This window comes from Linepithema humile, chromosome 6, assembly GCF_040581485.1.
Source record: "Linepithema humile isolate Giens D197 chromosome 6, Lhum_UNIL_v1.0, whole genome shotgun sequence".
NCBI lineage: Eukaryota > Metazoa > Arthropoda > Insecta > Hymenoptera > Formicidae > Linepithema > Linepithema humile.
Window position 1 is genome coordinate 20,161,799 of NC_090133.1, and position 13,272 is coordinate 20,175,070.

At 41.0% G+C, this 13,272-nt stretch overlaps 1 protein-coding gene across 5 annotated transcripts in view; it reads right to left on the bottom strand.

The window, feature by feature from the left end:
- The window catches only part of LOC105678911 (uncharacterized), a 264,119-nt gene that overhangs the window by 146,349 nt on the left and 104,498 nt on the right, over positions 1-13,272 (bottom strand). For all 5 annotated transcript variants that reach the window (XM_067358228.1, XM_067358226.1, XM_067358227.1 and 2 more), the window contains one exon: positions 2,213-2,301. The gene's annotated coding sequence lies outside the window, so the exon portion shown is untranslated. The remainder of the gene's footprint in view (positions 1-2,212; positions 2,302-13,272) is intronic.

The window sequence follows — 13,272 nt, forward strand, 5'->3', positions numbered from 1 at the left end:
GCTCCTCTCGCGCGAGAGTTGTCGTGACCCGGTAATTCGAAAAATGCGAGAACTCGTCACGAACAACCAGTTCCGCTCGTTCTGCCCGCATTATCGGTAATATCGCTCGAAGCCGTTCAGAAAACTGAGTTATTGATCGGGAGTTTCAGGGAAAGAGACTCGAGGTAAATAATATCTAATTACGTAAAAACGCTATTCCTTTCCGGAGTATAATACTGCTGCAATTCGATCTAGTTGCGTCAATTTAATTCCACGATATTAAAACGATATGATTAAAACAATATTAAATTAATACCATTTAGACTGCAGAAATGCAGGTGATCCGATTCTCTGCTTATTATTCGTCAGTCGTGTGAGACACTCGCGGAATACGGAATCCTTGCGTTTCGGTTTTGCTTCCACGGGATTTGCGTTATTATACTTGGATTAAGTAAAAGAACTTGCGCTTGAGAATTTCAAGTAAAACGCTCGAAAGTTAGAGTACCGTGGCGGAGTGGCTATTAAGACTGCTTCAAAAGCGCAAACGCCTCACGCTCGACTTGCAAGCATATGTGCGACGCCTCGCATACATACGTACACACACTCTCCTTCTCCGACCCCCGCTCTCACTCACTCTCGTGACGTGGTGAATGTGCTGTAAACTGGGTCGCCAAGACGATTATCCCCTCAGATGTAACTACTGGTAAGGGATAGATACGGGCATTATTATTACGCTCGAGAGATTCCGCGGAGTCGTAGCCAAATCGAGTAAGATACTTTCGATTGCTTACGGCCGTCTATTCCCCGGAGTTATTTCTACGAGACTTCCTACATTGTTGACTCGCGCTACTCGCGGTGCACACACGCACGATAAATCCGTACCGGAGCAAGTTGCCGTTCTGCGAGAGCGTTACGCTATACAATTTCCATAGCATGCTTTTACGAATGTTATACATCGAATATTTTGAAGAATACAGTTATAAAGCAACAGCGCAGAAGCATACAGCGATGAAAAGAAAGAGTACCGCTGCTTGAATCTTCGCATATATTGATGTATCTATACGTTACTTTTTTCCATTTCAGTTCTAGTTTCTTTACGCATCTCATTCTACACCATCAACATATTGTTAAGAATTTCATGCAAGTTTGCTTATTCTAACGATTAATAAAATTATGAAAAATTCACAATTTGTGAAGAAGGTGGAGATATTATTTCAAAACGGTCCAATTCGCTATGTATCTCTTGATGGAAAGTTTTTCGGATATCAATCCACCGATGTTCAGAGAAAATGAAACTGTACGAGAGTTTATAGTTGATCGTCGTAAAATTTATGGCGAAAAGAAGGAAGACTTGGAAAATCCTTGGAAACATTATCAAATCGGTACACGTGATCGCGAGCAAGACGCGCCAACAAAGAAGGTGGAAATAAAGGGAGAAGTGTAAAGAAGAAAGGAAGACAGAGAGAACGCGTGAAGGAATCGAGCGAAAGAGAAAAAATATCCTATGAATTCGTGAGCGACTTCAGATATCACGTTCGGTCCCGCCTGGCGGAGATTTTCTACGACTTTGTATAGTCCGCGATATATCCGGAGTCCGCTTGCAAGTTTAAACCGCACCTTGCGTCGTACGTGTCACAAATGTATTCCACGCACAGCGTGCAAGGATTTCCCGTGCGCGCCGCTTCGCTCTCGCACTTTGTGTTGTAACTTTTTAGAGTGACCCCGCGAAATCTTCTGCATCTCATGCGATTACTCATTAAATATGCATAGCTTAAAAAATAAGCTACGACATGTATTGATTATTTCGAAAATGCTAGAAATTTTTTAATATTTTTTTATCAATTAAGTTTGAAAATTTTTTATATAATCTAAGAATTTTGTAATATTTGAATTCAGTAGTTCGATAACTTATGTACTTCATTAGGCTTATAATTTTATAAATATAATCTTTATTGCTGACTCTAAATCACAAATTCGGCAGAGATACCATTAAATGTTCCCCGTAAATGTAATTCAAAATGTGCCGGCGTAATTAGTGGGTTGCGATGAAAATGCGTAGATCGTACCGATTAAATATTCACGCTTAAATTTATATTCGATTTTCATGCATAGCTATCGGAAAACGTAATTACGCTTATGACATTTAATGCGGAGTTATGTAATTACATGTCAAAACTTTATACGTGCTGTATATCGCATGAAGTCCGATCAGACTTGTATAATTATCACTTACCTCTTTATCCAGCAGTTACTCGATCCTTCAGAATTTATTCATATTTATCTGAACATCGCGTTCTGGCTCTACGTTGTTTTCATTGAATCCTGAAACAAAAAAGGTAAAAAATTTGTCAGAAAAGTCAACAATATCGCATTTAATTTCACGCGACAGTTAGCGTGCACGTACATTGTCCACTAAAAGGATTAAATATTCACGCATCAAAATGATATCAAACACACATGTACACATTCGCATGGCAAGACCACAAATTGGATGCATAACCACGAACGAGTAATCATTATACCTTCATCATTTCAAAGTCCAAACATCCGATGATCATTATTCAGTTAATATTCCAGGGAAATTTGAATCGCGCTCACGATCCTGTTATACCCGATAATTTCACGTGCATACGGAGAACAGCGGCAAAATAAAACTCGGTTTTCGACTTTGGACTCTAGCGAATTGAAGCGGAACGCATTCGGGGGGAGGAACGGAGCCGAGGCGTTATTCACGAGTCCGTTGAATATCGACAATCTCGTTCTCACAAACTTTACAGAAATACTCGCAGGATTCTTGCGCGGCGTCGCGACGGCGTGTACTCTACTGAAATTAAAATCGATACTTGTAGAAAGAGAGAGGGGAAGAAAGAGAGAGAGAAAAACATAGGAGGTAACGTCTGGATTTTATTCCTCCCGCTCGCGTTTATAAAGTCGTGTAAAATCGCCGAAGAAGGGAGCGTTTGGATAAATAATCATTCTGCAGAGTGCGAATCTTCCGCGCGGCAAGAGGGGGAGGAGGGTTTGGGGTGGAGAGGGGGTGGAGACGCCCGATAAGGTAGGCGAATAACGAAGTGGAAGAAGCGAATCGTAAAGCAGCGGGAATAAATAGTCGAGCGTCAAGCTGGCGACCGAAGTTTGCGAACGCGCAAATCCTGAGGGAAGTCTTAAACGAGAATTCCGCGTGATCGTCCTCTCTTCCTCCCTCGATTCCGCGCATTCCTCGTGTAATTATTTTATCGGCACAAAACAGCAATGCTATACTTCCGGAAGTTTACAGTTTCGTCAGTGTACCGATCATTTTCTGCATTAATCTATCTAGTACATACGTATGTATTAAATAAAAAAATACAGAACTGTTCTACAGTTTTATATTTTTATAGCAAGCTGTGTATTTAGCAGAACGTAATTACGTTTCAAATTAAAAATAAATTGAAAAAACTGAAGATAGTTTTAACAATGTGATACAGTTAATATCTACCTAATAAAATAAAAAGAAGATTGAAGATTTCGAAAGTGTACAAAAAAATACATTCGCTATGTGAAAGCTTCAAGATATTATTAAAAAAAAAAAAAAAAATAAAGTGCTGGTACTCGCGTAAATGTTATGTGAAATTCATTCATTGATGTTCCTTTACTTGAACGTCCTAAAACGAAAAAAAGTTGAACGAAACTCTGAATGAAGGAAGGAAGGAAGGAAGGAAGGTGCGAGGCCGCAGTGAGAATAAGCAGTGGAATGCCCGGCCAGAATTTACGAGCAATACTTTCCCACCAGAAATTCTCGGGATATTCGTGAACACCACCGCATGGCCGAAATCGCAGACTACACTTAATATTATTCTTTTTCCTCTTTTATTGCTCTGGCTGCGTTCATATTTCAAGAGTATAAGCCGCAATAATTCGAAGTAATCGCTACAACTTAATTGTAATTAATTTTAATTATCAAAAAAATGTGTATAATAAAACATTGGAACATTTAGACAATTAAATTTTAGACAATTAAATTAATACGAAATTTAAAAACGATTTCAAGTGTAAAAGTACGAAATTCTTATTTCGTCGATGTTTTTTTCCTGAAAAAGGTTCTGCTATATATTCCGACCGATTTTTACGAGATTTGTCTCCTATTGATTCGGTAATTTTTATGTTTACTGACGGGAAGCATTTTCCTAGAGTGAACTACTTCATTCCAGCAACGTATTCCTTTTATGGGGGAATTCCTTACACAGCATCCGCCGCAAAGACGCGTTATTCATACGAATAACATTCAGTTTCTCGGCCGTCATAGAATTTACGAGGAAGACGAACCACGGATCGGCGAAAAGGAATTGAGAGACCGGCGGTAGGAATAAATAGCGAAATATATCCGACGCGACAATTCCAGTTTACGACTAATACGTCCTGAAGGAAATCTTGAACGTCGATATCCGCGCACGTTCGCTCCTATGCTTGCTCTCGCAAAAGTGATTTCTTGTGTTTATCCCGTCGCGGATAATTCCGTGGGTGCCATTTAGTTCGTTTATTTAAGAAAGAAATTGAAGCAGCAATTCTTACAAACAAATAAAATTCTCATTTAGAGACTTGTACAAAAATTTGTAAACCTCTTTTTATTTTTCTTCTTTCACAAAATTTACACTGTTCAAGATTTCAAAGCAATTAAATTCCTAAAAATTATTTTTTGAACAATTTAATATCTCCTTTACGTAATAATACTTTCTTTTCAGAACTTTCGGAATTCCGGTATTCTATGGAACGCAGTTTGAAAGATGCTGCACTGACGCAACGCCAAAAAGGACGCACCCGGCGCCGCCGGCCGAATGTCGGCCGCAGGAACTCGATGCGCGAGTCCGTCGTCGCAAGAACTTTCGTCCTGGGGATTCCGTAATTCCGTCCTTATTGCTGCGAGCAAGAACGACGCGTATGAACCAGTAATTAAGGAACAAAACTCACCGATGCGCATTGGTTGCGATGCATGAGCGCAAAAAATGTTTGCGTTAAATTCAACGAACGAAGAGAATAACAAGAATAACGAATAACGAATAACGGATAACGAAAACGTTGGTATCTATATTTTCGTTTTCTTCGTGAGCTCATGTAGCTTCGGAATAATATCACGTGTAAAAAAAATACAAAATCGATTAATTCCTATCCAATATTAATAAAAATAAGTGTTGTCATCCATTCTAAATTTCATTTAAAATTAATGAAAGATAATGCTGATAAATAAAATATTTATTAAATTTGCATTTAATGATTTATATTAAAAATATAACGCACCACAACGTTCTGAAAAATTTGCTTAAAGAATCAAGATAAATCAAACAAAATATGTTATCGAAGAAGTGTATTATGTTGCTTCTTTAGTCAAACTGTGTTCTTAATTAACAAGCATCCGCACTCATCGAAGATGAGGAGACTTCGTTAATAAATCGCCAACGGCAACGTCAAGTACAAAGACGCGGAAAATAGGCGGAGGTTATCCGATACGTCGTTGCAAGTCGCGTATCCGCGGAGCTTAACAGTCTGACAAAATGGATGACATATTGAATTCGTCACACACAGCAGTGTACGTTTCACACGCGCAAAAAACAGCAGACTCCTGTCGAGAGCACTATAGGAAAACGATCGCGTAGCACAAAAAACAAGTACCCTGAGAGAGTGAGAGATCAAATATTTCGATTAACGAAGTGCTTGAAACATCAGATGCACAAGCAGCTATTCGCTGCTTTGATGAATTCAGTTAGAAATTCGACCGGGCACACTTGGAACAATTTCCACAGTGAAATAAAAACTTATCGTATCGATTTTAATTATAAACTCCGATTTATCTTTCACGCGCGATTGAATTTAAATGATGCACGAGAATATGTAATATTTAATTACAAAGAGATATGTACAAACGGGAATAAAAGCGTGCTTTAAGCCTTTGAGTGTTAATCTGCCGCCATTTCTGTACGAAAAATGTCAGATCGTTTTACTGAAAAATGCAGTAAACACGAAAATGCATTAAACGAATATATGTTAAAGATCTTTACAAATGGACACGTTAAATATCAACTCTCGTAAATGTATTTTAACTATAAATAAATACGTATAAGTGAAATGCAATACTATTTGTCGACAAAGGTACTAAAAACTACAAAAAGAGAATATTGTTGTCAGTTTTGACACTTAAAGTTTAACGATAACACTAAATTATGAAAAATGAACTGATTCTTTCTTATGTAAGCGAGAAGAAAAATCTTACGTTGCATTTGATTTAATTTCGTTAAAATATCCAAGCAAAGAAACATGGGAAACTTTCATATACATAAAAATTAGGAAAATTAAAAAAGAGAAAACTTGAGAAATTATTTTTGCATTATGGTTTCTATTGTAATTTCTATTAAATAAATTTGTACAATAAATGTACGTACAAATGCGGCAGCTGGTCGTGAGAGTAATTAATTTTTCCGTTTGAGGGACATGCAGAGGAGAACGTTCCTCCATTCGCAGCCGACTTCTATTTTTCTTCTCGTTTCATCTCGACTCTCACGCGTCGTTTTCTATATTACGCGGAAGTGACAGCGCAAAAGAAATAAAATACCGAATGTAACCTAAGTATTATATACCGAGGAAAGAGGAGAGAAATTCGCTGGATGATGGTAACGCGAGCTTCGTCTAGAAAATAGAGACTTAAGACGAAGTCCGGGAGTTATAATTGCCAACGCGACACTTTCCGAGGAAAAAGGGGGAAGACAAAAAAATTAAAAAAAAAAAAAAAAAACGACGAGTGATGTGAAACGTTTCGTCCACGCGTAAAAGTCTATCGACACTCGTCGTGCATGTCGACGATGGATAGGTATGACGGTAACGGTAGCGGATAATAAAAAGCGCGATAGAACCGAGACGGAAAGCCTTCGGTTTATTCAATACAGCGAGGATGAGCCAATCGCTCGTTTCAACCCTGCCCGGTGCTTCTCCTCGTTCTCGAACGCACGCACGAGACAAGGGAAAATACGGGATCACCCTTTGCACCATCGTCCTGAGCCATCACTGTCCGCCGTCGCCTCTCTGACTCTCTGCTTCGCGCGACCGGCGGCAACTGTAATTGCCCTCTTCCGGACCGGCTCGATGTTCGACCGTGTCTTTTACGACGGCCGATATGACCGGTTTTACGATTTTCCGTTCGTACTGCGGCCAAGAGAGCGAAATCAGTTGCGGAAGCCGTTAAGCCGCAAACGAGCTAAACGTCGGGCTAAACACGTCGGCTGCGTGGCTACACGTCAAGAGGAAACGCGATAATTGATACCCGCCGCAGATAAAATTTTCTTATATTGCATCAAGCGTTTACGATGCGCTCGTCGATGTGCCGGTTCGGCTGCGGGAACTATGCGGATTAGATAAAAGATCACGTCGGACGCAAGACGTAGTGCTTTTAAATTGCACTTTGACCTTTATATTCCGATCATTATAAATCTTTAAAAGTACACTAGGCGAGTCGGAAAAAGTGGACTATTTTATCGCAGCATATCCTCTTCTTTTTTTTTATTTTTATTCAAAAATATAAATTTTTTATGATATCGATATTTAACTTCCGTTTGACCATTTTACGAAAAAATTGCTGCCCTTAATTTTTCACATCATAGTTCTTCCATTACATCTAAAAAAAAATTTTTGTACGCGAAATAACGCTGGCATCGCCCATCCCTGTAGACATATTCGGTTCTCGATCTGCCATGTTACATACAGTGTCCGTCCAATTGCCTGCTCTCGTACCGAGCGATATTAAAAAACAAAAAAAGAAAGAGAGAAACAAAACGCGATCGACGTTTTACCGACGCCTGTCAGATAGAAAATAACTCTTGTCATTGTTTTAGTAGTCGGTCGTGGAGTGCCGATTCTAAAATTGTTATGTCATAAATACGGCATCGACTGTGTAACTCGGACGTTGTATTTCGTAGTTACATGATGATCAATTTGTGTCATATATGTTTCTTGTCGTATGAAAGGCCATATGACTTAATCCAGTAAATGCCATATAAGCAGAATCATCGATGTTCTAAAACTGTTACATCGAACAAGCGTTTCTATCTTGAAACATCATAAAAACACTAAAAATAAACGATTATAAGCATTGGGTCATGCTATATTTTTATTTCACACTATTCTATTTAGACCATTGTACATTTTCAACGCGTTAATCTGTTTGCTTTAATTATGTGTATAAAATTTTAACGTATTCGTTCCATGCATCGCGACACGTTAGTATTTTTATGCAGCACATTTCACAGAGATCGCCAGGCGATAATTAGATAAAAACGCATACGGATTACCCAGGATTTTATATGCTAACAATCAGAAAGCAAACATCCGAGGGTGAGTCCGGAACAATCGCGAAAATGTCGCAAGAAATGTATTGCACCGCGGAGATCGCGCCGTATTACTGATAGCGCTCCGAATAAGTGTATATGCACCGCACACAACGCACCTGGGGCACATTTTGCACCTTAGATTATATTCAAAAAGTAAATGTAAGCTCTACATACACGTAGAACTATATTTCACGAAACACGTGTGAGAAAATAGGTCGCCGTCTCTTATCGCGAAATACATTATAGGCATAACCTTTTCAGACATGACAAATGACAGTAATGAACGGCTCATAGGACGATAAGTTAGAAAAAACATACGTAAAAGCAACAATGTATTGGATTTTTCATATAGCGATACGATCGTTCCCGCAATATTTTGCAAAATCCTCCATCGACGGACCGATCAAATTAGTTGCAACTGGAAAAATTTAAGTCTTTCGATAAAAATCGACGAGTTGATGTCGTTCAACTGCAACAAGCCTATCAGTCACGTTTAACGACAGCCCTGAGAATCAATTAAAGTGTTAATTAAGACGACACGAAGCACTTAGCGATATTGTATGCGGGCGGTAGCAGCCAATTGTAGTATGCATTCAAGCTTCAGCGCGACGAGCTTGCAATCTTAGGTCGTTAATTGATGCCTGGTATTACTCTTTACCATTACGGCTCTCCGCCGTCGCTGATGTATCAAGTTGCGATACGTCGCGTCAGTGAGGATGACGCTTTCGCCATGGGAGAAGTAGTATTCATTTCGCAAGCGCTCGTCCAGCCAGCTTTATAACCGCTGAAACGGAGAGAACCACCGTCGATCCGCTTTCTCTCTATACGGGTATTATATTTCACAGTCAAATGTCATTACTGTGCACGGCGGCTCGGATGTATTGGATATGTCAGAGTCATAACATTTCTTGTTATAAAAAAACCACGGAGAAAAACCCTCTTCTCTCCGCGTCGATCCTCGTGTCTCGAAAAAAGTCATGCGTTTCCTTGTTATATGAGCCCGGAGTAGCTTCACATTTGTTGTATTCTGCTGAATATTCTTTCACGTTGAGTTATTTTTAATCTCAAAATGATCTCAAATCTTTTACGTAATGTTTCTGCACCTTGACAGCATCGCGGAAGACTTGCATTTAATTAACAGTGAGAATTATGAAATTTAAAATTATAAACTTTCAAAATTCAAATAAATTAAAAAATCTTATTTTACGTTTAATGCTAATAAATTAGCTTTAATAACTTAATTGCCGAGACACATCGTAAATCAAGTTCAATCGCGACAAACGGCAACATTATTCGTTACAAAAAATTCAGCTTTCAAATCCGCCTGATAAAATAAAAGTTTAGAAGTACCATGTACGTTATATCGCGCGCAAACTGGAAAGCTCACGAAAATTTTTCCACAATTTCTAAAAGCCGACAGGCGAGATCGCGTACGGCATTACACTCGAAATGCAGCGATGATTGTTTATGTTGGCGATTTAATTAAGCTCAGTGTTAATTCAATGTACGTGTTCGGAACAACTAACGAATCACGGTCGCATCTGCGTGCCGGGATTAGTAGGCACCTCGTGCAGCCTACCCTCGCGACTAAGAAACGTGTATCGTGTACATGAATATGGTAGTAATTAACCGCGATTGTAGCGACAACGCTCTCAAAACACGCAGCGCATGCGAGCCGCTGCGCTTTATCGACGCGAATACTTATGCACACCGCGTTTAGCTCACAGCGCATGGACGCATCCCTCTCGTACCAAATATTATTCAAACAAACGAGATATTTATTCAAACAAACGCGGATTCAAACACGCGAATGAGAACGTGAGTACCATGCATCAGCAATAAGCTTAAAAAAGGTTGATGCTATGCTGAAATAATTTTTATATTTAAAAAAAAAACTTTTTTAGTTCCGAAAAATGAGAATAAATAATAAATTACTTGGACATTATTTAAAAAAAAAAGATATGTATTTTTATAAATCCACTATTATCTAATATGAAATTCTCAAAATTTATTGAAAGCGGATGGTCATCAATTAATTTCTGATAGAGCAATATTTTGGTTTGCGGACAAGGATTATCGTGCATTGTGTGCGAAATGCGGCGGCAAGTGAACATCCTGTATAACCGGATATCAGTCCGCGGGAAGCACAATCGCTCCGCTATAACTCGAACGTACTGTGCGGATTGCGAATTTGCGATATTCGTATAAGCCGGGGCGCGAGGCGTTAGGTACCGTTAGCGCGATAGACGGAGTAAACTACATCTAATAACAGTTATCCCTCGTTATTCCTCGCTTATACAGTCCAAGAGTATACTGACAAAGTAAACTACTGCCAGGTGTCGAAGTACGTCCTCGTTAGCGGGTTTACAGCTAGGTCGCCATTGTGTAACCACGTAGTCGGCGTTGCATGCAGGCTTACTTGGCGAATGTCGCGGGTGTGTACTGTGCACCGCCGTCGTACTACACAACGATATTATCTTGGTAACGACCGCGCGATAACAAGAGTCCCCCCACGACTTTTCTATCCGGTCCGCCGGCCGCCGCTGCGTGTCTACGTAAAAGCTAATCCGCGCTCGGACGTTCCGTGACGATCATCGTAGTTCTTTTCAAACTATGTCGATAATCTTCATGTATGCTTTAATAATACCGCAAACTCATGCTGTGACTGTCATGCTAAAATTGCATGCTTCAAACTTATTTAGAAATTATTTTACAGTGTTAAACGCGGTTAGCTTTCAGGCCGCAAACATTTTATTACTAATTAAGTAAGATTTATCCCTCAGTTTCATAATGACGGGTAAAAATAAGACGACTTCAGACAGCTGATAAAATCGACACAAAGCATTATTATATAGTTGTTCGCGAAAGGTGACGTCCAGCGACTATTGAACAACGGTTTAAAGCCGTCAGGTGCCAGAAATCCAAACATCTCCGTAAATTCACGCTGGTGGTATCTTTGTGTTCGCGCGCGTACACGCGGAACTCGGCACGGAGAACGGCGACCGGGCTCTCGCAGCAACGCAAATTCCACGCGTCGAATTCCGGGTAAATAGCATAGAGGGACGTGAGACGGAAAGCGGGTGAGGAAATGACGTCGCTCGCGACGAGAGCGAGACAAATGGCAAATCGATGCCTCCATTTGCTTCCGCCTTTTCCCCCGCGGCGAAGTCTTCTCCGCAGTAGCGCCTCGCTTTGTCGTTGTCGTGCCACCGGCGGAGGGGTGATGGTTATTGTTAGTGAAAATCTGCCGCAAGCTCTCGGCACGGCCCGGTGGAACGCGCACTATCCTATGTGTGCCGCCAAGTAGACGAGGACCGTCTGAAGCAGCCCCGAGGAAAATTCCACGACGGTATCGGAGGCAGTCGCCGCCGCCGCCGCCGCCGCCGCCGCCGCCGCCGCCGCCGCCGTCGCCACCGCTGTAACGTCGGCTCCATTGTGGCAACTTGATTGGTTTGCTGCTTGATACGATGCACCGTACAAGAGCTTCGTGTCATAACTGGCGAGGCGGTTGCCACGCTGTGCGAGAAGCGCACCGCGTCCCGGCCGCGTTTCCCAGCTGTGTCGTCAAACGTCTCGTCAATCGTCGAGCGCGATCCGATTATGAAATTCGGTCCTGCCTTCCGGCGCGGCGTCGTTTCACGACACGGCAGGTATTACAGCGCGTACACCGTACGCCCGATTTAGCGTGAGCGTGCTTCGTTCGAACAATCGCGCATGTTTATCGTGGTGTGTCGGTGAAGTATCTGGGTCGTGTGTAAATATCAGATACGCCAAGTGTTTAGTCGCGTATGCAACTGGTGAACTTAATGCATGTTTTCTCGAAATTAGCGCTCGCTATTTTCGCCGCACGTCAATTCGTCAGAAATCCCGTGGAATGCGCTCGTGATTTATATACTTAATGCGGTCGACGGCCGGCTCCTAAATCCGATTTCTCAAGTCTGAATTCGTTAGTCAGTGGTATCACGTTTCCGCGCTCGATCGAACAGTCGTATCATAATCGACGGAACGGCGCACCATGACTACGAACGCGGAGGACGGGGCGCGACGTACACCGCGGACGGAAGAAAACGAGCTCTCCCGGAAATCTTGCGAATTCGATCCATAAATAAGCCCGCGGAGGCCTATCTCCGCAATCTGACGAACTTGTAACCCTAAAATACTCCAGGAATAGCTTCCTGTCACGAAGTCTCCCGTGGCATTGCCGAGTCTGAGCCAACAAGCGCCACCCGCGGCTTTTATATACACGATATATAATGCGCACGATATAATCGATAGCAGACATTTCGCCGAGATGAGAAGCCGTCGGGCGTTGTCACTATCTCGAGCGGGATCTCGACAGGGTAAATTCGGGATGAGCACCGACGAAGAGAATCATCGATCGCACGTGGAAATCGATACTTTCCTCGCTTGCGCGCTTTTCAGAAAAACGCGCTCTGAATCGGTAAAGGAATCGGACTCGCGATGAGTGCTTCATCATCATTTTAATAATTTTGATAATTTTATATGTACTTGCAAATAATAAATAAATGATTACTTACCTTAAAGTTACTCCACCGGCGTTCGATGTCCGCCTTCTTCTCTCAGTGCTTCTTGTAGTTCTTCAAGGCATTTACACGCGTTCGCGACGCGAATACGAAAATACGATTTTTGTATTTGCGTCGTGAACGTGTATGAGTGTCTTGAAGATCTGCAAGGAAGACTAAGAAGAGAAGAAGGCTCAGGAAGGATATCGGGCGCCAGCAGAACAACTTTAGAATAAGTAATAATTCATTTGTTATTTGTTATCTGCAAAGTATTGCACGTAAAATATTATATAATGTAACGCACATAAAAACTTTGAAATATGCAGATTTGCAATTTTTAATATTTATGGTTATTAAATATAAATATGTAATTCGTTGATTAGATATTTGCATAAAAGAGACGAGTAAAAGTTTAATGT